The sequence below is a fragment of the Artemia franciscana genome, chromosome 17, assembly GCF_032884065.1.
Source record: "Artemia franciscana chromosome 17, ASM3288406v1, whole genome shotgun sequence".
NCBI classification, from domain to species: Eukaryota; Metazoa; Arthropoda; class Branchiopoda; order Anostraca; family Artemiidae; genus Artemia; species Artemia franciscana.
In genome coordinates, this window is record NC_088879.1 from 25,962,185 (window position 1) to 25,986,470 (window position 24,286).

General features: G+C 34.8%; 1 protein-coding gene across 4 annotated transcripts in view; it reads right to left on the reverse strand.

The window, feature by feature from the left end:
- LOC136038068 (forkhead box protein P1-like) overlaps positions 1 to 24,286 on the reverse strand; it is a 188,305-nt gene that overhangs the window by 125,981 nt on the left and 38,038 nt on the right. Inside the window, exon 1 of one of the 4 annotated variants that reach the window (XM_065721046.1) lies at positions 15,506 to 15,725. The exons of 2 other annotated variants lie outside the window; for them this stretch is intronic. The gene's annotated coding sequence lies outside the window, so the exon portion shown is untranslated. Of the gene's footprint in view, positions 1 to 15,505; positions 15,726 to 24,286 lie in introns of those variants that run through there. One more of the 4 variants, XM_065721042.1, reaches the window with a different exon arrangement.

The following is a 24,286-nucleotide window of genomic DNA, read 5'->3' on the forward strand; positions in this document are numbered from 1 at the left end:
CTAAAAAGTCCATTTTTCGAGTTATACTGATATTCGCGATTGTGACTCCTTTCCGATTTTTATTTTTGCGGTTTTCGAGATTCCTTTAAATTAAAGCTATAAGAAGTTAAGATGTCTTTTATTATCAAATCTTTAGTCCTTGATTTATTTGATTTATTGGAATAGTGTCCTGACCGTCATATTACACCTGAGTCAGACGGAATATATCATTTCTTGCCAGTAAAGATAAATCACAAAGAAAACTATATTCCTTTTAGAAAAAGAACTGAAAAGAAGGGCAAGCGTACAGCAAAAATGTTAAAATCGATCAGTAAATTCTTAAGCGGCGTTCATATGGAGGTCAAATCGACTTCAATGCCGATAATCCATGTCTAACCAGGCACATGTTTATGCATAGAAGCCTTGGGAGATATGCGTGTAAACACTGATTCAAACAAAAGAACTTGTCATCCTAGAAACCCATATTCCAGAACTGGCTATTTGGCGTAAGTGGGTGTAACTTGTTGCACTCAAGCGCCACATTACCCACGTAAACAGCAGTTGTCTGGTCTTGCACATGTCGAGGCTTTGCAGTGTAGTCCACCTCGACATACACATGAACGCCGCTGTATAGCGATGCAATATTTCAATGATACCACACCAGAGAATTTACGATAACAGATATGGTAATTCACAAGAAGCAATGATCATTTTTTTGGAGGGGGAGGGGTTAAGAATACCATATTTTTTCAAAGAAAAGGTAGTTTTTCAAAGCAAAAATAAAGACCATATTAAACTTGAGATCAGAAGAAAAAATTCCTATAACAATTCAGACTCAGAATAACCGGGAATTACTACTAAAGAAAAAATTAAACTTAAAACGAAGAGAAATTGAATAAAAATAAAAGCAAACATATATTAAATGTAACTAATGTAAATGATGTAAATGGTACTAATGTAAATGGTACTAAAAGTACTAATGTAAATGAATATACACGTGCCTTCATTTGAATCGGAAGTGAAGTAAATTCGGCCTCCGTTTGAACAGCGCTTAAGAATCAGCTGTTTTGATTTCAGCATTCCTGCTTTACGCTTGCCCTTCTTTCCAGTTCTAGTTTAAAACGAATATGCTTTTCTTTGTGATTTATTGTTACTGGTACTAAATGCTAGATTTTTTCCCAGATAAACACATTTTGGGTTACCGCAGCTGACTTGTTTGTCAAAATACTTATGAACACTAATTTGTAGTTTTATATATTATCATTGTAATTAATTCTTTTTCATGTAGATTACTTACATTTCTATGTAAATATCGCCATCTAATGTCGATAAAAAAAATATGTATTCATTAGTTTTAAATCTTTTTAGTTTCAAAATCCCCTGCGTAATTGGCGCTTTACTGAAAACGATAATTATTCCCGTTTGTACTCTTTCCAACATTGAAATAAAAATAAAAATTACAATGAAATAAAATCTTGAATTGATCAGCTTTCAGTAATTAATATCATTATACATCAAATATTCAGTTTAATTTTATTAGTTCTTTCCAAGACTGTTCAAGACAAATATAGTTTTCAGTAAAGTGCCAATGATGGAATAGGGTTTAGGCTTTCATAGTTAGGGAAGGGAGTAGTAGCCAAGCTCTTATTTTATAGGGATTTTTGCTCTTTTTAAACTTGATTTGCATATCCGATTCAAGTTTTGTTCGTTTATTTAAATTTATCTATCCATTTATATTAGTACTTGGTGTATGTTTGTTTGCTATGATCGTTTATTTAACGTCTGTTCGTTTAGGGTTTCATTTTTACTTTAGTAGTAATTTCTGGTCGTTTTGAGTTTGAGTTATTAATAATTTATTTCTACTGATCTTAAGTTTAATAGGGCCTTTACTTTTCTTCAAAAACTTTTTTACGGAAAGTTTTTTGAATTAATTTCTGTTCGTTTTTGATTGCCTAAGTTTCAAGTTTTTCAACATTCCTCATTTCAAAATGAAATTTATTTTCGACATCAAAGTTTCGTCGAGGTATCAGGACTAGTATCAAAGTAACAATATCAAAGTAACTAAATATCGAAGTAAGCAAAGTATCAAAGCAACTTGCATAACCCACAGCCTTTGCCCCGTAAATCAAAGTTGACCCAAAAATAAGTAAAACAAAGTGTCAAAGTAAAAAACGTATCAAGGTAACAATAAGTGTTTGCATAGCTTACAGCCCATATCCAGGGGGATGGGGGTTAAACCCCAGAAGCATAGATATTGGGCATTTGGACAGTTTTGAACAAAATGGCTATCTCAAAATTTCAATGGGATGCATTTGGGAAAAAGGGTGTGGGGGCTGGATACCCTTTGATCATTTTTCAATCTTTAAAAAAGGAACTAGAATTTTCAGTTTCAAATGGAATGAACACTTTTGTACTATATTGAACAAAATGGCTATTTCAAAATTTTGATTGGATGCAATTGGGGAAAAAACGCGTGACGGAAGGAACTGGTTACCTTCTAATCACTTTCTACTCTTAAAAAGGAACTAGAACTATCGATTTCAAATTGAATGAGCCCCTTCTAAAGTTTATACGACCACTCCTTCCATTAAAAACTTATACGGTAACAATAGGCAACTAGCAGAATCTATAGCCCTTGGCCCAAGAGCAGGGGGGGGTCAAACCCGAAACCATAGTTATTCGATATTTGGAATATTTCGAACAAAACGACTATCTCTAAATTTTGATCAAAAACGTTTGGCGAAAAAGGGCTTGGGGGGCTGGTTGCCCTCTGATCACTCTTGACTCTTGAAAAAAAGGGAACTGGAACTTCCGATTTAAAATCAAACGAACCTTCTCCAAAGTCAATAGGATCACCCTTTCCATAGAAACTTTATATGTTCACAATGGAAGATTGTTATGGCTAGCATAACAATAAAAGCATAACAATAAGAGCTATGGCTAGCTCTGTCAATAAAAAGGTTTCATCCCTATTTTGAACTGTTTTACTTTCGTCAAAATTTTGATCGGCTGCATTTGGGGAAAAGAGGGCATGGGAGGCTAGCTATTTAAGCTATTTAAGATTTATTTTATTCATCTAAATCTGCACCTGTTATATTTATGTCTGGTATGATCGCTAATTATAATTCTTGTTTGTGTCGGGTTTCATTCAATTCCTAGTCGTTTGGAGTTTGAACTATAATAGGAATTATTTTCTGCTGGTCTTGAGTTTAATACAGCTCTTTACTTTTTTTGAAAAACTTCTTTTTATGCGAAGCTTTCTTTCAATTAATTTATTATAGTTTTTGTTACCAAAGCGTTTTATTGTTTTATAAAATGAGTATTTTCTACAGTTTTTCACGGTTTAGACTTAAGAATCAAAATATCCGATTATAATTTATTAGTTACCCGTTGAATAGCAGAACTTTATCATTATAGGGACTTAATTTCTGCTGGTCTTAAGTTTGATATGGTTCTTTACTTTTCTTTGACAAAATTCTTTTTCAGAAATTTTTTTTTAATCAGCTTCTTTCTTTTTCGATTACCAAAGTTTTTTTATTGTTCACTATTGCAATGGTCGACGTTGCATTGTTATAGGATCTATGGACTGTTTTGAACAAAATGGCTATTTTAAATTTTGATCGGGTGCACTTGGGGAAAAGAAGGCGTGGGGGACTAGTTACCCTCCGATCCCTTTTACTCTTATATATTACACTACAATTTTTAATTTCCAATTAAATGAGCCCCCTCCAAAGTTTATACGACCACCCCTTCCATTAAAACCTTATATGCCCCTTATATCTGATCTTCGGACCATTTTGAACTAAACGGCTATCTCAAAATTTTGATCAGATGAATTTGAGGGGGAAAGGACAGGGGGAGGGATATTTAATCTTAAACTTATGACAAACAAACGAAAACGAAAAAAAAAAACTCGGTGAGTTGAGGAAAACGGGTGAAAAACCAATAGTGTGACGACGAGCCATAACTGCTGCCATTTATGGTTGTGGTAAGTAATAGATAGACAACGTATAGCTGTAGAAAAGTCTCAATACTCGCAGTTGGGACTGGAAATCTGTAAATCTGAAGAATCTTATATTACAAAACTTCGATTAATGTTTGTGTAATTACTTTAAAAAAATCGAAGACAAAAATATTTCCGATAGATGAAAAGCAAAATAAAGAATATACTTGAAAGTTTACTGCAGGAAAAGATGGAAGAACATAGTTTACAATAGCGGAACAGGCAAAATTTAAGATTTTTCAAATCTACTTTATTAAGTGTTAATGTGCGAAAACTGGTCATACGAATAATTTCAAATTCTGTTAGGTAAAAACTTAAATTTACATAGATTTTTATTTTTTATGATTGGGTTTTCTTCTTATTAACCACAGATTTTGAAATGATATCCAGCGGTTTTGCTCTTGTTAACGTTTTGGTTACTGTGGGCCTTGGCTCGTCCTTTAATAGGTTGCAGCTACCGCTGCAACCATGATAAACCAAATAAAGAAAGAATTTATAACCCATTTACATGAGATTCGAATTCCTCGTCTGCACATAAAAGCAAATTAAAGTTCTAGTTGCTGCTTAACTTATCATTATTATTATTTATTTGAAAACCCGTTGTGCAAATTGAAATATGTAGCAAAGAAGAAAAAGAAAAAAAAGCAAAGAAGAAAGAAGAAGAAACTAAATATATTATAGCTAATAGGTATTTGACCAAGGATGACTCAGCTTCAATAACCGGGCATTGTAAACAGATACTCGCGTTTTCACAGAAATAATAGGATCATCTATGGTTTACTTCCTCATTTGATAAAAATTACATGGGAAATACATAAGATATTTTGCGAAAAGGAAAAAAATAGAGCAAAGTTTTTACTTGTCCAACCAGCCAACGTTTTTCAGAACAGTTCATAAAAGTAATTCAGGAAAGCTACCAAATTTAAGAGCTTCGGAACCGGATGACAGTTGAAACTTAGCTTATTTGTAGCAAAATCCCACAGGATACCCCAACTCGACGTTTCATCTGAGCTACCAAAATCTGTCATGTATATACTATTAAGGAGTCAATGAGCACACTGAGGCAAGATATGTGAGCAGCTTGCTTGATCCTGCTATTCCCGTGAGGAGTATCTTCTGACCGCCTTTTGCTTTCTGGATGAAAATTACAAATTCAGACTTTTCGCTGTTAAATTCAATATTAAGTTTTGCTGATTCAGATTGCAGCGTGGAAAAACCTCGCGAATTCACAGGATAGCACTGTTAGGGTTCAAATTGTCGCAGGCACAATAAACTCAGGACATGTTAAGACCAGCATAGGCAAAAGAAGATGGGATAGATGACTGAGCACCAAAGACTCCATTATTAAGAAGCATCTTGACGGGTGCCTTTATCAATATAGGATAGAATGTCGGATGCATGTCACTAAGGCAGAGCAAGACATATGTGGGAGCTGAGGGCTACCAACCTTGTAAGATGTATTAAACACTATTCGAAATGTCTGACGAGAATATATATCTTGGTAGGCCTTACCAAAAGAAAAGATCACCTCACGTTTTGCTGCGTGAAAGAATCTAGTAATCTGCATGGAAGGAATCATGTACGTAAAATTTTACGTTCATCATGACATGAAAGCACAAGACATGCAAATAGGGAACATATTTCTTTAAAAAAACCAGTTAATAAATCCCCATCTGACAAAAAACGTCACATAAGGCTGTTCGAATTGCTGCAGCCAAAATGGGATCTCGCTTTTGAACAAATAAATAAAGTAGGATAACTCTTCAAAATTACTTATATGTCCAACAATGAAAAAAAAGCAACAGGGAATTATTTCTTCCACGCAAAGCACGGTAGGCTTGCATACTTTGTATAAACCTAGAATTGGAGCTATCGAGAAGGAAACATGTTAAGAAAACAATTCTTACCTCATAATATACGGAAATATTGTAGTTAACACATTTTTAAGACACTTCCACTTATACTTACCCCAACCCCCCTAATGTGCAAACACGTAGCCCAAATTATATATTTCCCATGCATTTTGTCATGTGTCATTGTTTCAACCCGTGTACCACAAATTGAATCAACGCTTACAAAATCAAGAAACGAAAAAACTCATGGAAAATATATAATTTGTACTATATATTTGCACATTAGGGAGGGTTTGGGAATAAAATATTTTGAAAGGACTTTCAGAATGTATTAAGTAAATTTTTTCTGCATACTATGAAGTAAAAATTGGTTTCTTAACATATTTCTTTCTCAATAGACCTAGCCTTTCTAGCCTTTTTCTATATAGGCAGTGTCGGAAACAGAAACTGTCAGAAACATTATACGATAAAAGGTTGTATCTTATTAATCCATAAGTTGTATCCAATGTCATTACATCCAACGTTCTTATCATAAGCTGTATTCATTGGTTATTAGTTATTATATACTTTCGCCATCTAAGGCCAATAGCTGACCATTTGAAGATTTGGTTGTTCTTTTATTTTTCCGAATATTTACCTCGTCTGCCTCCTTGTCACAGAAATGTTCAGATGACTATGAACTTACAAAATTTTAATATTTAGATCTATTTAGATCTTGCTAAATTTAAAAAAGCAAATATTAAAGATTGTTTGCTAAAATTTTTAAAATTTTGATTATTCACCATTGATAATGGAAATTTAAATTATTTGATCTTCTTATTTGTGTGTTTGTTTTTGTGTCCCTGTGTCTGGGATGACCTCCCACGCCCCTCCTGCCCGATATTTACATATTTACTTATCTTTTAATAGTTTTTTTCTATTTTGTGTGTCTTCTACCGTATTATATTTTGAAATCATTATTACGATGAGATGTTGATGTTTTTTCTTATGTTTTTGCACTGTCCCAGCCTTACAAGCTCTGCTCTCTGTTGGGGCATAATATTGTTTGTATATTTTTTGAGTTGAATAAAGAAAAAGCTGAGTTGAGTTGATTTCGTTAAACTGATATTCCGTTATTCCCTTTGTACATTTTTTTTTCTTTTTTTGTCGCTGGGCTATGTTTTTTAGGGGGATTCTATTATGATCGTGTCTTATAGATATGTACTTATGTTCATAAGTCGCTGGTCTAAATACATTAGGAGGATACTATTATGATCGTGTTTTGTATATAGTAGGCTACTTTACATTTTTGTGAGCTCCTTTTTCTTACTCTAATTTTCTCTTTTGGGTTTGACAGGTTCTCAATAAATCTAATTAAATTTAATTTAATCTTGATCTAAATACCATGGTGTAACTTACTAGCGTTATATAAAGCTATTTGTCAAATTTGGTAAGTCTATTTTTATAAATTTGACATATAGATGACCAAATAAAAGTCAGGTGCGATTATGAAATAAGTCGTCCAAGAAACCTTAACCAAAAGTTTTGTTTCCAAATTTGGTAAGTTAGTTATTTTAATACGGTATGTTTAATAAACTATGTGCTTGTTGCAGATGTTAATTTAGGTTTGTGATATACATGTCATTATCGAGTAGTGATAATTTCACTTTCTATTAAAGAATTAACGGTATTAATTTATCACCATGTTAAGGAATTTCAAACCTTTCAGATTAAGGTAGTGATAAGGCTGGGCCAAGGGATCATACTGCCAGTCTATGGTAATGTATATAGCCTACTTCGTTATTTTTATAACAGAATTGTTTTATATTATTATTTTGTTTCTATAGCTGTAATATTTATTCCTCCGTCTCATTTATTCGAATATCATCGAAACAGATTCTAAATATCTAGATCAAGTCACCCTGAGTCCATTCCACGGAATTTCGTTCCTCCGAATTTTGTTTCTCCGAGTTCATCTTGCAGTTTTTTTTTTATTTTTCCCTAATTTACATTTATCCCAACCTCATCTTCTCGAAGTTTTATAGTTTAGATCATTTTATTAGGAATTCCATTTCGCCGAGTTCAATTCCCTCAAATGCCGTTTCTTTCCGTTAATTTTCCTATGTTTTGATAAATTTTGAGGGGACCCCACCCTTTAGAAACAAAAACCCTAAGTCTTTGGAATCACAACGCACTTCTAGCAATTAAATCTCCAGGTTAGTGTGGCAAACAGTAAAATCGCCATGTTACTTTACAAAAATAAAAATTGCCACATTTCAGAAACTCTTCGAGCAATAAACCGTTTTTCAGCTGCACTTTTCTGAGAAATTAAATAAAAAACAAGTTTTCAAACAGTTCGTGGTAACGAACTGTAGTAAGGAGCGACCCGGCTCAATAGTAACCAAAACTCTAAAAAATGGAATTTTGGTACCAATAGCTACATCAAAAGAATTGCATTTCAATGCTGATTTTAAATATATAAGTTTCATCAAGTTTAGTCTTACCCATCAAAAGTTACGAGCCTCAGAGAATTTGCGTTATTTTAGAAAATAGGGTGAAACACCCCCTAAAAGTCATAGAATCTTAACGAAAATCACACCAATAGATTCAGCGTATCAGAGAACCCTACTGTAGAAGTTTCAAGCTCCTATCTACAAAAATGTGGAATTTTGTATTTTTTGCCAGAAGGCAGATCACGGATGCGTGTTTATTTGTTTATTTGTTGTTTTTCTTTTTGTTTTTTTTCCCAGGGGGTGATCGTATCGACCCAGTTGTCCTAGAATGTTGTGAGAGGGCTCATTCTAACGGAAATGAAAAGTTCTAGTGCCCTTTTTAAGTAACCAAAAAAACTGGAGGGCACCTAGGCCCCCTCCCACGCTAATTATTTTCCCAAAGTCAACGGATCAAAATTCTGAGATAGCCATTTTGTTCAACGTAGTCGAAAAACCTTATAACTATGTCTTTGGGGACGACTTACTCCCCCACAATCCCTGTGGGAGGGGTTACAAGTTCAAAACTTTGACCAGTGCTTACATATAGTAATGGTTATTGGGAAGTGTACAGGCGTTTTCAGGAGGATTTTTTGGTTGGAGGCAGGGGTTGAGAAGAGTGGGATATGCTGGGGGAACTTTCCATCGAGGAATTTGTCATGGGGGAAGAAAATTTCCATGAAGGGAGCGCGGGATTTACTAGCATTACTTAAAAAAAAACAATGAAAAAATAAATATGAAAAGGTGGAAGTAAGCAGCAGCATGAAAACTTAAAACGAACAGAAATTAATACCCATATGAGGGGCTCACCTCCTCCTAATACCTCGCTCTTTACGCTAAAGTATTTTTAGTAATTTCAACTATTTATTCTGCAGCTTTTGTGATTCAGGGGTCATTCTTAATGAATTGGGACGAAATTTAAGCTTTATTGTAAAGAGCGAGGTACTGACGAGGGGGCGAACCCCCTCATATATGTAATAAAAACATGAGAATACAAACGTTCTTTACGTAAGCTAATTTATAAGTTACACATATCTTTTACTTATTCGTAAAAAATTAAAAGTTCTAGTTGCCTTTTTAATTAACCGAAAATCGGAGGGCAACTAGGCTTCCTCCCCCGCTCTTTCTTTCTCAAAATCATTCGATCAAAATTATGAGAAAGCCATTTAGCCAAAAAAATAAATATACAAATTTCGTTTTAATTATTCCTCTGCGAAGAGCCAAAATCAAAACATGCATTGATTCAAAAACGTTCAGAAATTAAATAAAAAAATAAGTTTTTTAAATGAAAGTAAGGAGCAACATTAAAATTTAAAACAAACAGAAATTACTCCGTATATGAAAGGGGCTTTTCCTTCTCAACGCCCCGCTCTTTACGCTAAAGGTTTTTACTGTTTTCAAATGTAGAGTTAAGAGAAAGAGTCAAACTTTAGCGTAAAGAGCGGGGGGTTGAGAAGGAAAAGCCCCTTTCATACACGGGGTAATTTCTGTTCGTTTCAAGTTTTAATGTCGCTCTTTACTTTCATTTAAAAAACTTGTTTTTTTTATTTAATCCAACTGAAAGCAAGAAGCGACAAACAAAAATTATTCCCCCCTCAACGTCCCGCTCTTTACGCTAAAGTTTGACTCTTTGTCACAGTTCTACCTTTTAAAACAACAAAAACGTTAACGTAAAGAGCGGGACCTTGAGGAGGAGACAGCCCCTTTTTAGTTTTAATATCACTCCTTTTTTAAGTTTTAATGTCACTCCTTACTTTCAGTTGAAAAAAACTTGTTTTTTTTAATTTAATTTCTGAACGTTTTTTAGTTAATGTATGTTTTGATTTTCGCTCACCACACATGAATAATTAAAAAAAAATTGCATATTAAATTTTTTTTGGCTAAATGGCTTTCTCATAGTGTTGATCGGACAATTTGATAAAAAAGGGTATGGGGGAGGAGGCCTAGTTGCCCTCCAATTTTTGGTTACTAAAAAATGCAATTAGAACTTTTTATTTTTTTACGATCGTTCTTATTAGTAATAAAAATACGTAACTTACGAATTAACTTACGTACCGAACATCTATATTCATATATTTTTATTACGTATATGAGGGAGGTCGCCCCCTCGTCAAAACCTTGCTCTTTACACTAAATCTTCAATTTTGTCCCAATTCTTTAAGGATGACCCCTGAATCACAAAGGCCGTATAATAAATAGTAGTAACTACTAAGAATACTTTAGCGTGAAGAGCAAGGTATTGAAGATGAGACGAACACCCTTATATACGTAATAATTTATGTTCGTTTTTTAATGCTGCTCCTTACTTCCAATTGAAAAACTTTTTTTTATTTATTTTCTCATTGTTTTTTTTTAAATAATACTAGAAAATCCTGCACCCCCTTCATGGAAATTCTCTTCCCTCATGACAATTCCTCCATGGAAAGACAATCCATGACAATTCCTCCCACGTGACCCCATCCCCCAGCCCCCTCCCTAATGCAAAAAAGTCCCCCCCCAAAGCGTCTCTACACTTCCCAATAACCATTACTATATGTGAACAATGGTCAAAGTTTGTAACTTGCAGCCCCTCCCCCAAGGACTGTGGGGGATTAAGTCGTCCGCAAAGACATAGTTAGTAGGTTTTTCGACTATGTTGAACAACATGTCTATCTCAAAATTTTGATATGGTGACTTCGGGAAAAAAATGAGCGTAGGAGGGGGCCTAGGTGCCCTCCAGTTTTTGGTCACTTAACAAGGACACTAGAACTTTTAATTTCCGTTAAAATGAGCCCTTTCGTGATATTCTAGGACCACTGGGTCGATACGATTACCCCTGGAAAAACAAAACAAAAAAAAAACAAATAAACACGCATCCGTGATCTGTATTATGGCAAAAAAAAAATACAAAATTCTACAGTAGGGTTCTCTGATACAAAGAGTCTGATGGGGTGATTTTCGTTAAGATTCTGTGACTTTTAGGGGCGTTTCCTCCTATTTTCTAAAATAAGGCAACTTTTCTCAGGCTCGTAGCTTTTGATGGGTAAGACTGAATTAGATGAAACTTGTATATTTAAAGTCAACATACAAATACGATTCTTTTGTTGGAACTATTGGATTATTGCTGCAGACTTACACCCAACTTTTTTAGGTTTTGAGCTGAGGTGTAGAAATTAACTTGGGAACGTTAGTTCTCAAAAACGTTGTGGTAAGAAGCTATAAGTGAGGAGTGACTCGGCTTAATAGTAACCGAAACTCTATAAAAAGGAGTTTTGATAACAACTTTTCTCAGGCTCGTAGCTTTTGATGGGTAAGACTGAACTAGATGAAACTTATATATTTAAAGTCAGTATACAAATACGATTCTTTTGTTGGAACTATTGGATTATTGCTGCAGACTTACACCCAACTTTTTTAGGTTTTGAGCTGAGGTGTAGAAATTAACTTGGGAAGGTTAGTTCTCAAAAACGTTGCGGTAAGAAGCTGTAAGTGAGGAGTGACTCGGCTTAATAGTAACCGAAACTCTATAAAAAGGAGTTTTGATAACAATACATAGATCAAAAGATTTGGCTTGTTATGGCGATTATGTTAAAAAAAAATCAATTGAAAGAAAGAACCAACTTTAAAATTTGAAACGAACAGAAATTATTTCGTACGTGAGGGAGTTTGTCCCCTCCTTAATACTCCACTCTTCGCGCTAAAGTTTTTTATTACTTTCAAAAAAGCTTCTTATTGTTCTAATTAACCAGCCCTTGTGTTTCAGGAGTCGTACTCAAAAATTAGGACAAAAAGTCAAACTTTAGCGTAAAGAGTAAGGTTTTGAGGAGGGGGTAACCCTTTCATATACGGAATTATTTCTGTTCGTTTTAATGTCGCTCTTTCATTTCAGTTGAAAAAAAGTTTTTTTTTTTTTTATCGTTTTTTAAATAATATCAGAAAACCTGGCTCCCCCTCCATGGAAAATTTCCTATCCCCACGAAAAATGTCTCCGTGGAAAGTTCCTTACTTAAAGTCCGTTACCACGAACTGCCTGATTCCAAACCCATAAAATTAATCAAGTTTACAATTACCCAACAAAAGCTACAAGATGAGAAAATTTTCCAGGTTTTTGAAAAAAAGGGGAACACCCCGAAAACGGTGAGTGATCTTGATGAAAATCACACCATCAGGTGTAATTTCCCGGTGCAATTTTCTGCCAAGGGGATGGAATCGTCCGGGGAAAGTTATAAGTTATAAGGAAATGACATATTATTTCTATTTAGGACATAGAAATCTTTAATTATCTGAGAAATATATAGATTGGATATGGAAATTGGGGTTGACCGGCATTGGGTCTCAAGCAGGGTTGCCAACTTGCACACTTTCGTAGTTTGTGCGCTCTTTCCCTCGCTGGACGGAAATTGCACTCTTTTTGCCAATTTCAAGCTGAAATCGCTCTATTTTGCACTCTTTTACGAAATGATGATAGAAAAAGTACTAGCGAAATGAAAATTTTTAAATAAAATTATTTGAGTGCAAAGATACAACTGCTAGCCGGTAAGATCTCTGTTATCTCTAGCTGTCTTTCTTCAGTCGTCTTTTCAGCAATTACCACCACTTATGAAGGTGTAGGTCAAATCAAAGTCAAAATAACAAGTGGAAAGTTGAAAGTGGAAATTCAAATCAAGTAGTTCGTTTTAATGAACTGTAAGCGGCTCAATAGTAACCGAAACTCTAAAAATCAGAATTTTGATGTGAATAGATATATCAATAGAATTAGCTTATTATGCTGACTGCAAATATATATTATTCATTAAGGTTATTGCTGCCTGTCAAAGGCTACGAGCATGTGAAAATTCGCCCGATTTACGGAAAAGGGAACCACTGCCCTTAAAAGCCAATGAATCTCAATGAAAATCAAATCATCAGATCCAGCATATCAGAGAACCCCACAGTAGAGGTTCAAAGCTCCCATCATCAAAAATGTAAAATTTTGTATTTTTTGCCAAAATAGATCACGGACGCATGTTTGTAATTTTTTTCCCATTGGTCATCGTATTGAACCAGTAGTCCTGAAATATTGGGAGAGGACTTCCTTGACCGAAAATTAATAGTTATAATTTCATTCTTTGGCACTAGTGACCAAAAAGATTGGAGGGCAGCTAGCCCCCTCCCACGCCGTTTTGGCTTTGTTCAATCAAAATTTTTGTATTGCCATATTGTTCAGTATAGTTGGAAGGTACAATTGCTACGCTTTTGGAGATAACATGACCCCCCACCCCCGCAGCCCCAGGGGAAAAGTCTTTAAGTTATAAAAATTGCCCATTGATTACATATAGTATTTGTTATTGGGAAGTATGCATACATTTTCGGGCAGGGGGAGGTCGGATTTTCTTTTCGGGGGATTTTTCACGGAGAGAATTTTCCATGGGGATAATTTTTCAAGTTTCTGGGGGATGAACTTTTCAGGGATTCTATTTTACTTTGTCTTTTCTGACTAGATTTTCCATGTGGAGATGTTAATGGTAATTGTATAGGGGAAATTTTCACCGGGATTGAACTGTCTAGAGGATCTTTTCGCGAAGGGGGAGCCGGATTTGCTGGCATTACTTAAAAAACGATCAGAAGTTAAATGAAAAAACAAGTTTTTTCAACTGAAATTAAGGAGCAACATTAAAACTTAAAAAAACAGAAGTTATGAGGGGGATTGTCCCCTCCTCAATACCTCGCTGTTTATGCTAAAGTTTGACTTTTTGCCCTAGTTCTTTAAAACGACTCTTTATTTGGTATTTATTTTTGTTTTAACCCCTATGTAACGGGCCATGGAGCCTTGTAGGGGTATAAAGTTATTGTTGTACATTTATTTTGATGTTAATAAACTGAACTGAACTGAACTGAACTGAACGACTCTTGAAACACAAGGGTTGGTTAATTAGACCAATTAGAAGCTTTTTTTTAAAGTAATAAAAAACTTTAGCGTGAAGAGCGAGATATTGGGGATGGGACAACTCCCCTCATACCGTGAAATATGGATATTTGGGCTAAACAGGCATCGAATGCCCCTCCCCAAAAACATGCCACAAGGGGACTTTCTAGTTTCTAGCCTCACTCCCCAGTGTCATCCTTTCCAAAATTGGCAATAAATGTACTCTTAACTCCTGATCTAACCCCCAATTTGTATTAACCCATACTCTGATTCCCTTAATAATGTCTGCAATGAGATTCAGAGAAGTTATAGTCGGAAAGATGATATCCGTGTATTTAGTGTTCGAGGAGTCAAGCCTAAAAGCGAGAGTATAGATTGTTGAAAACGATTGGAAGATCACTCCTTGAGCGACTAATCGACACTAGTTGGATAAGATACGTGTTTTTCGACGACAAACCGTTCATCCATATTACTTTGGACATATACTATGGGATAGGTAACAGCAAACCTTCGAATGTACGGTGGAACTGGAAACTAATTAGTTCCAAGAGTGATTTAACAAATGAAAAAGGAAGTTCAAATATACCAAAATTTCTTGTTCATTATCACTTTCACGTACTCTTGCTCTTGAGCTATCGAACTGATTTTAGAAGCGTATTTTAGCTGTGAGAAATGCAGCAATTCCACTGTAATACCTCAGAAGAAACTAGATTTCATCGAGTCAAGAGCTACCCGCTGTACGACGCATCGCGAGGTAGAAAACAACGAAGAAATATGTTGTTAGGCCTACATATGCCACCATAGGGGGGGGGGTTGAGCGTAGATTGTAAGAGATACGAATATAGTACTTGAAAAGTGCCTAAAATAAAAAAAGGAATACTTTGCTTTATTAAGATGGTTCCTTCTTTTGAGCCGCCAAACTAAATGTTACCAACATGACACTGTTTAAAAAAAGCCCAATTTCAAAAAAAAGTCTTATGTCTATTCAAATAGAGTAGTATTTTACGTTGTATGTATTGTTGGTTATCTAGGGACGCATCTTCCAGATTCTCAACTCCAGTCATAATCGATATCTGATACAATTCGTTCGTTAAATATTACTGCCGTTATAAGCCCCAAATTCACCAAAACAGCTCTGATTCTAAGCCCTTTCCAGGGCCCCTGGAAGAGGTAATTCCTACTGGCACCGAATATTATACACAAAGCTTAAATATCATTTTACTTGAATCATTCAGTATTTACCCCCCTTCTTTTAATCAACACTAATTACCACCTCCCTTCCCATAGGGTTGGACTTAATTACACTTTTCAAACTTACCAAAATCCCAATTTTCAACTATCCCATTAACAAAGGTGAAAAAATACTGAAAGAACCGAGTCTTGTCCCAAAAATACAACTGTTTTTATTGACTCGCACGCGACGCCCAATTCGTATTCCGCTCTTGCGTGTCTGCAGACTGGATAAACAACAACATGTCAACAAAATACTTCCTTCTTCCAGTCAATGCCCACTAGGCAAACCGGCCAGCTAGGAGACTGCTGGAACTACTTTGAAAATACTGGAGAGAAAACATAAACACTCCTGGAGAAACGCATCAAGGAATCTCAAAAACACACTAATTGAATAATTCAAACTTTATTCTCTAATCCAGAGAAGGGCGTCCATAAAAAGAATGGAAAGGATTGGCGTGCTTATGATAAATAGTGATGGGATATCCTCTTCAAAAAATACACAATGCAATTAAAATTCTAGCAAGAGCACCACCAGAAAATTTTACCAGTGGGGGGTAGGGGCAAGTGTAGCAAAAAAAAAGTTGTTTGCGAAATGTTTATGGAAGTATTTCTCATTTTCCTCACGGGCGGGGTATAACTCCCTCGCCTCTTCCTGGTGACACTAATGAATTTTAGCGACATGGAAATATTGACTGGTGGGTGAAAACTATTCCACTGATAAAGTTTTAGTCAAATTTAAAGTTTTATTATATAGTTATAAAGTAAATGCAGAAATTTCTGCATGCAAGTTTGGCTAAAAACCCAATATTTCATTGTCAATAAACTGTATTTTTTTAGATTAGGAAACAAAATTTGCATTTTTTGGAAAGTCACATATAAACAATTGACAGTAACAGACGACTGATTTAACCAAAAAATTGTATTTTTGATTTTTCACAAGGTATGGTTTTATTTGTTTTTTGGGGGAAAGGCCGGTAAGCAGTAAAATTTCTCTTTGGGGAGACTGCATTAAAGTCTGATTTTTATGTCATTTTCAAAATTTTGGTCCTTTTAAGAAATTTTTATAAGTTTTCATTGTGGAAGCATCACCCACCCGATCCCCCTCAGATATGCTGCACTAAATCAAATGATTTGATTAGACTCTTCTCTAGCTCTGATACTTATAGTCAACATTCTTAAACTTAGAATACTTTCCCTATGTTTCTCAAGACACTTAGAAGTTTTTTTTATTTTTCCAATCGGAATACGTCTATTTTTCTCATTCGAAGAAATAATTATTCTTTAAAATAAAAAGAATTGCCGACCTTTTGCGTAAAAATAGCCGCTTGATTATGGAAGTGAAAAAAACTGAAACGGATTATTTTTTTATTTTCACGTCATTTTTGTAATACCACAATGTCTTTTGAATTACCTTGAAAGATTTTGAGTTTTGAAAATGAGATTCATGTAAAAATTAATTATGTAAGTCAATAAGGGCCTAAGAAATTTTGGGGGGAGGGGCAAAGGTAGGAATTTTTATTAGTTCTAAAGGATATTAAGGTGGTGACTTTTCCCCCTTTTCGGATGCATCTACCTAGTTATTAGTATTTATTTTACAAGTTTTGAGTCTTAATGGAAAGCCTGAACCCATGCCCTTCTACAAAATTCCCAAAATGCCCTTATCCAAATGGACTGAATGTACTTCCCTGATACAATTGCAGCATGTGTCGTTTCAACTATGTATTTCCCATGCCAATGGAATTTTTAAGCCATCAAAGGCTGTAAACATCTCCAGTTTATATCCCACAGAGAGTCATAACAGGTCCACGGAACGCACAAACCATCAAGAAGCCCATATTGTAGCTCCATAACTGTTTGGGTAATAAATTCTTTCATTTTAATTTCAAATTCTTCTTCGTGTCAGCACCGGTGGTTAAATCACACTTGATAAGTGTCGTTGGTCCGAACAAATATGAAATAAAAAAAAAACAAGTTGTTTTCAGCTGAAATTAAGAAGCAACATCAAAACTTAAGACGAACAGAAATTACTACGTATATGAAGGGCACTGCCCCCTCCTCAACACCTCGCTCTTTATGCTAAAGTATTTTAGTACTTTTAAATAACCTTCTTATTTTTCTAATTAAACAACCCCTGTGTTTCAGGAGTCTTTCTTAAAGAATTTGGACAAAATTTAAACTTTAGTGTAAACAGCAAGGTTTTGAGGAGGGGGCTGCCCCCTTCATATACGTAGTAATATCTGTTCATTTTAAGTTTTAATGTTGCACCTTACTTTCAGTTGATAAAACATAGTTTTTTTATTTAGTTTCTGATCGTGTTTTAAATAATACCAGGATATCTGGCTGCACCTCTATGGAGAAATACCCCTCCCTACGGAATCATCCTCTAGACAATTCAATCCTAGTGAAAATTTACCCCGGACAATTTCCCTAACGTCTCCACTCGTAAAATTGAGACGGAAATTGAAATTATGGTAAATTTCCACATCGTAAATTTCCCCTTAAAAGTTCACCCCCTGGAAACTTCCCTCCCCATGGAAAATTCTCCCGTGGAGCCCCCCCCCCCCAGCACAAAATCCCCCAACCGAAAATGTATGCATAATTCCCAATAACAAATACTATGCGGAAACAATGGAAGAATTTTATAACTTAAGGACCTTTCGCCCGGGGCGTGAGGGGTCATGTTATATCCAAACGCATAGTTATTTGGCCTTTCAACAGTGATGAACAAAATGGCTATCTGAAATTGCCTCTCAAATGACTATTTTCCATTTTTTTAGGTTCGGGTTACTATTGAGCCGTGTCGCTCCTTACTTACAGTTCGTTACCACGAATGTTTTGATCTTTGATCTGAATCTCCTGAGCTGAGATATATTTTCGACATTGAGGCTTAATGTTTGCTCACTTTAGGGATGAATCAACTTTATTCTGTGCCCTGACGGATCCAGGAGGGATTTTTTCTGGCACCCCATTCCTTGTTTTTTTCTGTTTTCCCTCTTTAGAAAAAATAAATTTGTCACTTTCATCAATTATTGGCACCTTTTTTCACATCCCCCCCAAGATTTTGCTTATTGGCGCCCCTCGCCATATTGGGCTGCCCCTAGATTTTGCTCTATATCCACCCCGAGTGTGTGACATCAGTTCGAGGAGGGTCAGCCCAACAAAGGCTCACTAATTCATAAAAGATTCGTAAAAAAGGAAAATATTAAGTAAAATACAAAACATATTGTTTTGTCTGGGACCAGCCTCCCCCAATAAAATTCCAGGCTTATATTGTTCCGAACAATTGCTGTCCAATAATTTCTTGGAAATTAAATAAAAAGAAAACAAGCTTATCCACAAAAGAGAAGAACTGGAATCAATTCATGTAATAAGGCTAAACAAAATAAATCTGACTCAATTATTATTCCATCATACAGATAAGGAATGCTACAATTAGACAAGACTTTTACTGATTGCCAGCATAAAAAAGGATATCGACGATGGACTTGTAATAGGACAAAGCCTGGTTTCTAAGCAGCAAAGGCTTATTAGTAAACCAATCAGAGTGTGTTTAAATTGGTTTCCCCATGGACCTTAATGGGACAAATATAACATTTTGTTTATGTTGTCATAGGAAACCACCTAACAAAAAACGATACTTACAGTGTAATTGGAACAATATTTTTTTAACAGGGTATAAGATAATATAAAACTTTTTTGGGTAGACTATCCTCGTGCAGTTGACCACACCCGGCCACTGTAGTACCGTATGATTTTTTTTTATCACCAATATTTGACCCAGACATATAAGAAGGAATTTATTTCAGTGTGTGTGTGGGGGGGGGGGTATATTTATTTTAAAAAATGAATAAATGAGCCTAGTAATTTTTCAAATAATTCCTATATGAAGAATATGATAAATGATGAGAAAAACTGTCGAAATCATAAGATTCCACGGTCAAAATGTCCTTTATGCGTACATGATCTAATCTAGATGTTAGTCATTATAATATGATATAGGCACGATTATCATTCGGTAACCTTTAAAATCCGAATCTTTTAAAATCCCTTTGGTCGCCCAACTATATTTTAGATTGCTTATAAAGTGATATTTGAACGTTGGCAAATACTTAGCTAAACGACCATTCTGCAAAAGTAGTAAAACTCTTTTATCCTGTAATATTTCTTTAATTTTTATGAGGATCTAGAAATTTTGAAACGTCAGTGGATGTGCGCTCTTAGCCACTTGGCCTTAGAAATTTCCCAATTTCTAACGACAAGATTTCCTCCGAATCTCAGAACCCAAAGACGTAAATGCAAACATCATATTCTTTGACAAGTCTATCAATCGTGCTGTGTCCCTTTTTAACATTTGCGAGCACTTTATATATCTCATTTTCTTTATTTTCCTTTTATTATTGCGTGAAACACAATACTCAGATATCCCTTTCCATCCTCCAGACTGCTTACTACGATTGGATTTTCAAACTACATTTACTCAAAACTTATTTTTGCAGAGAATTTCCTTTAGTTTTGGATGGCCGTTTTGTCATCTCTAAAAGTGTGTGTGGTTTTGTCATTATCTAATTAATTTCATTTACACCTTATATTTGTATCTGTATAGCTCTTGGTTTATACACTTTTATTTCTTTAAGATAATAAAGTTCTGTTCCCTTTTCAACTAGCTTTCCCTCCCTTTGGGGAAAAGGAACAAAAGAGATTACCTTCACACCTGCTCTGGGATTAGTTTTGTTTATATAGTGTAAAAAACAAGAAGAGACGAAACAACACTACAGATCCCCCAATTCATTGACGTCTGGAGCAACAATAGTGGAAAACGGATGAGGGATATTTAATAGGTAAGATTTAGTTGCCTCAAGAACAGAGTATAATTAATTAAAAAAGGCAAAGTTCAACGGACAGTCCTGGTGATATTGCGACCGTTGACTGTATAATTGTCATATCTGCTCAGTCAGAAGTTTCGTAAGAAACACAATCGAAAGCGGAATCAGATCTTTGTTTCTTATTTGTCTAGTTTTAGTTTAAATAGAAAAGATACCAAAAGAAAGCTAGTTAAAAAGACATGTCTTCATAGCTAAAAGATACGTAACGCCTGAACCTAATATTTGGAGTCTTGTGCAGAAGATAAGTTTTATAGGAATAACGCTTAGACTTAAAGATTTCATTGAAATTTCATATATAATGTCGTTCATTCTAATGCCCTACATTGCTTCGCTCTTTCTGGAGTCAATTTGTCAAACTTATTAGTTTCCGTCGATTGGTATTCTGGTATTAAAGCTGGGGTAAAATGGATGTTGAGCTGTTGGCCTCCATTTCTATTTACAAAGGAGCTGTTTTTTCATAATATATATTTAAACTCGTATTACCTCTCATGCCTAAGGACGCTACCAGTTCTAGCATTTTATTGCGGAGTAGGCTAGCAACGTTCTTTTTTTATTGTGGAGTTAGCAAGTATGTTAGAGTTTATTGTGGAGTTATTTAGTAATACATTACACATGCTTTCGATTTTCTTCTACTGGGCAGTAGCCATACAAACCCAATTGATAATTTTACAATTCTTAACTTACATCTTGCTTCCATTGGTCTATCATTCAACCGTTCAAAGTGTTGGTTTAAATGTCTTATTAGTTTTGACCAAGTAGGCGCTTTTGATTTCAAAAATGCATGGTTTCCTTTCTTTCCTCAGTAAATTGGCTGTAATTTCATTTAGATGATAACTTTCTTCTGCTTGTTCACTACTGATAAATAGAGCAATGAAGAACTTAAGGATGGTATAGGGGAAATCTTCACCTAATAAAGAAATATAATCTAAAAAGTCTTAACAGTTTGCACCCAAGTTTTAGTTCCCCAGTTATTCTTTTCCTTTTTGGTCCTGCCCATTTGTTCTAAAGCATTATATTCGGCATACGTTAGATACCGTAGGTTTTTTTTTTACCAAGTTGGTACTGAACAAGAATTTATTGAATAAATTTGACCTTCTACGGTCTTAAATGAACGGTGTTAATGAAGTTCTACATATGAGAACTTCAAATTTTATCTCTGAGCATGATCCTGTTTTCCATATTTTTTCATCCTTGAAGTTGGTTAACGGTTTTTTTTTTATGAAGCTAGTGTAGCAATTTTGTATTATTTTTCTGTTCTTTGCCTCATTACTGTGTGGTCCATAGTATTGTCTTTTTTATTTTTTTAGGTGAAAATGATTATAAAAATTAACAAACGTTACTCTACGCAAAAAAGCATCGACAAACTCCTGCCTCCATTTACAATATATACATATAAATGATGTCTTTAGAACCTGTTGTAACGACTTTTAGCATCCCCCCCCCCTATATATACCTAAAAGAGACAATAATAACAACCACGGGGAAAAGTAGACCACAGCTGAATGGTTAGAGATGTACAAACTATTAGTCGATAATGCATGAAGTATTTGAGAACAGAAACAACCATTATTCTTTCGCCTCGTAGTCGTTGGAAGCAGAAAGTAGAGAAAGGAGGCCAGAAATAAATTGGAGGCGAGATTTGTCTGCATTAGAAACTATGGTCAATTATGTCAAAGTGTTACAAACGCCAGGTAATACTATCTGCCTTTTCAAGTCTGCATATAGTCAAGATGGCTTCTAAATCCTCAGATGTTCCAGCTAGACTCTTTTAAACTAATAGGATCATCAACTTCTGTCATTCACGCCATTGCGGTAAATACGCTGCCATCTATCCAACTATCCATAAAAATACATCCACTGAAGGATTTAGTGTTTTTTTTTTTTGTTAAATTTTAAATCAGGCGCCACATTTAAGTTATGGCTGTTCAATCCGCTGTATAACCGAATCTTTCTTAGTGTCTACGTTTAAGACATTTTGAATTGATTATCTTGGAATTACATTCCCTATGCTACCCTAGTGACCAATTGTACGATTGTTAGATAGCTCGGCATTTACTTTCACTTACCATGGTAATTTATAAGCTAACTTTACCAATTGTATCCACTTTTTCAAGCGATTAATGGAATTTAAAAAAATCACTTCTTTTTTACTTTCGAACAACAGAAACCAATATGGGAGACAGAAATAACTAAAGATTAATTAATTAATAATAGAATGATTAAAAATAAAGAACAGGGATCAAAGCTTTCTCGTTGATACAGTCACTAATAGTGTCTATCACTAATCTTTTTTTCTATGTGAACACAATGTAACCTTTACGAATTTCAACTTTAAGGCTTATGAAAACCTGGTTTCTCGAGTGATATCCCATTGTTTGCAACCAGAACTTCCATCTTGGCCTTTTTTTGCATAGGGACAATTTATCAATTTCCTTAACCGGAAACAAATCAAAGTTTCGGTCAGCCAAGCCTTTCATTTTTGAAAGTCACCTCTGACATAAGATGTCGCCACGGACGAATGACCACGGTTTCAGTTTGTTTCTACTTTCCCGGACTTGCGAACGTGCAAACAATGAAAAATGCAATTCTCAGTTCTGTTTGGACTTGAAAGTTTCTGCTAGGCAAAGCTTCTGTAAACAACCGAGACAAAAAATTCAAGCGATGAAAGGCACCAAGTTACCGGATGACTTGCTCTGAGCACAATATTATGGTCAGCAAACTTCTATCATCGAAGCTTCACACAAAAAGAAACATGAAATTATGTTTGATAATCCGTTTTATTGACTTGTCTGAGAAATAAACAATTATCAGTGGATTGTTTATGGAAGTGGTGCAAACAGAGCATTAGAGGATTACTGGCTATGCGAAAAAAGGAATACAAAAAGCACAGAACTACACCTTTAGAAGGGATATCATAGTATCGTCTAGAGGGAGGGGGTGATCATATGTTTGACAAAAACTGTTTTTTGTCCAAATGTTCAATATTTCATAAATTTTCAAGTCCTTAGATGGTTAGTTAGAGAAAAGGAGAATTTCCCTTCCTATATCTCCTTATACGTAGATTTAAAGAAAAGAATACTTTATGATAGCGTTTCTGCTTTACTTAGCATAAAAACGTCTGGAAATAAACCATTTTTTTATTTGACTGAATTTTTCTTGATTCAATCTGCAGCATGTAGATACAAGTAATAAGACTTTTTTTCGTAACTAATTAAAAAAAAGGTTTTTCCGAGGGAAGTAAAGAGCGAAGTTGAAACTCAAACGAACAAAAATTATTACTTCCTAGCCTATCTAACATATATCAATAAAACTAGTACAAATAAATCAACTAGTGATATTTCCCTATGTTTGTAGGATTACAGAAAACTAGCGCTTTACTGGAAACACAAAAGCGAAGTATAAAAAGCAAGAATAATGATTGAAAGGTCAAAAGTAAATACGTAGCCTCACAATAGCAAACTGATCTATAACGCTTTTGATAGTCTTAAAGGAGCTGCGATATCAGTAACTTTCAGTATAAAGTTAAAATTATCTTAAAAACTTCGGCTTAAAAATAATAAGTTTAAATTCATTAAACAGCATACAAAATAATGGATTGATTTGTGAGGTAGCATCTTGGTTTCACCTAGTATCACTCGAAATGAAGAACATATCAACTAAGGAAATCCAGCTATTTCTCTAAAAAACGGAAAATTTCAAGTTGTGATACAAATTCCAAGGCGACTCTGTAGTCTTAATACTAATAAGATTCCTTGACTTCAAACTTGTCTAGAAAAAAATCATGAAATTTCCTTTTCAGATCTAAAACGACATTCAATCATTGAAGTGAACTCATTGTGCAGAAGTGAAGCCAAGTTAAATGAAAAAAAGCGACAATCTAAAAATTCTGTACTTTTATACTGATAAAAGTGTCCTAAGTTGTTTATATTTACTGTACCAAAACTCCTATATTGTTTTGTGTTTTCAGTGAGGCGCTAGTTTTC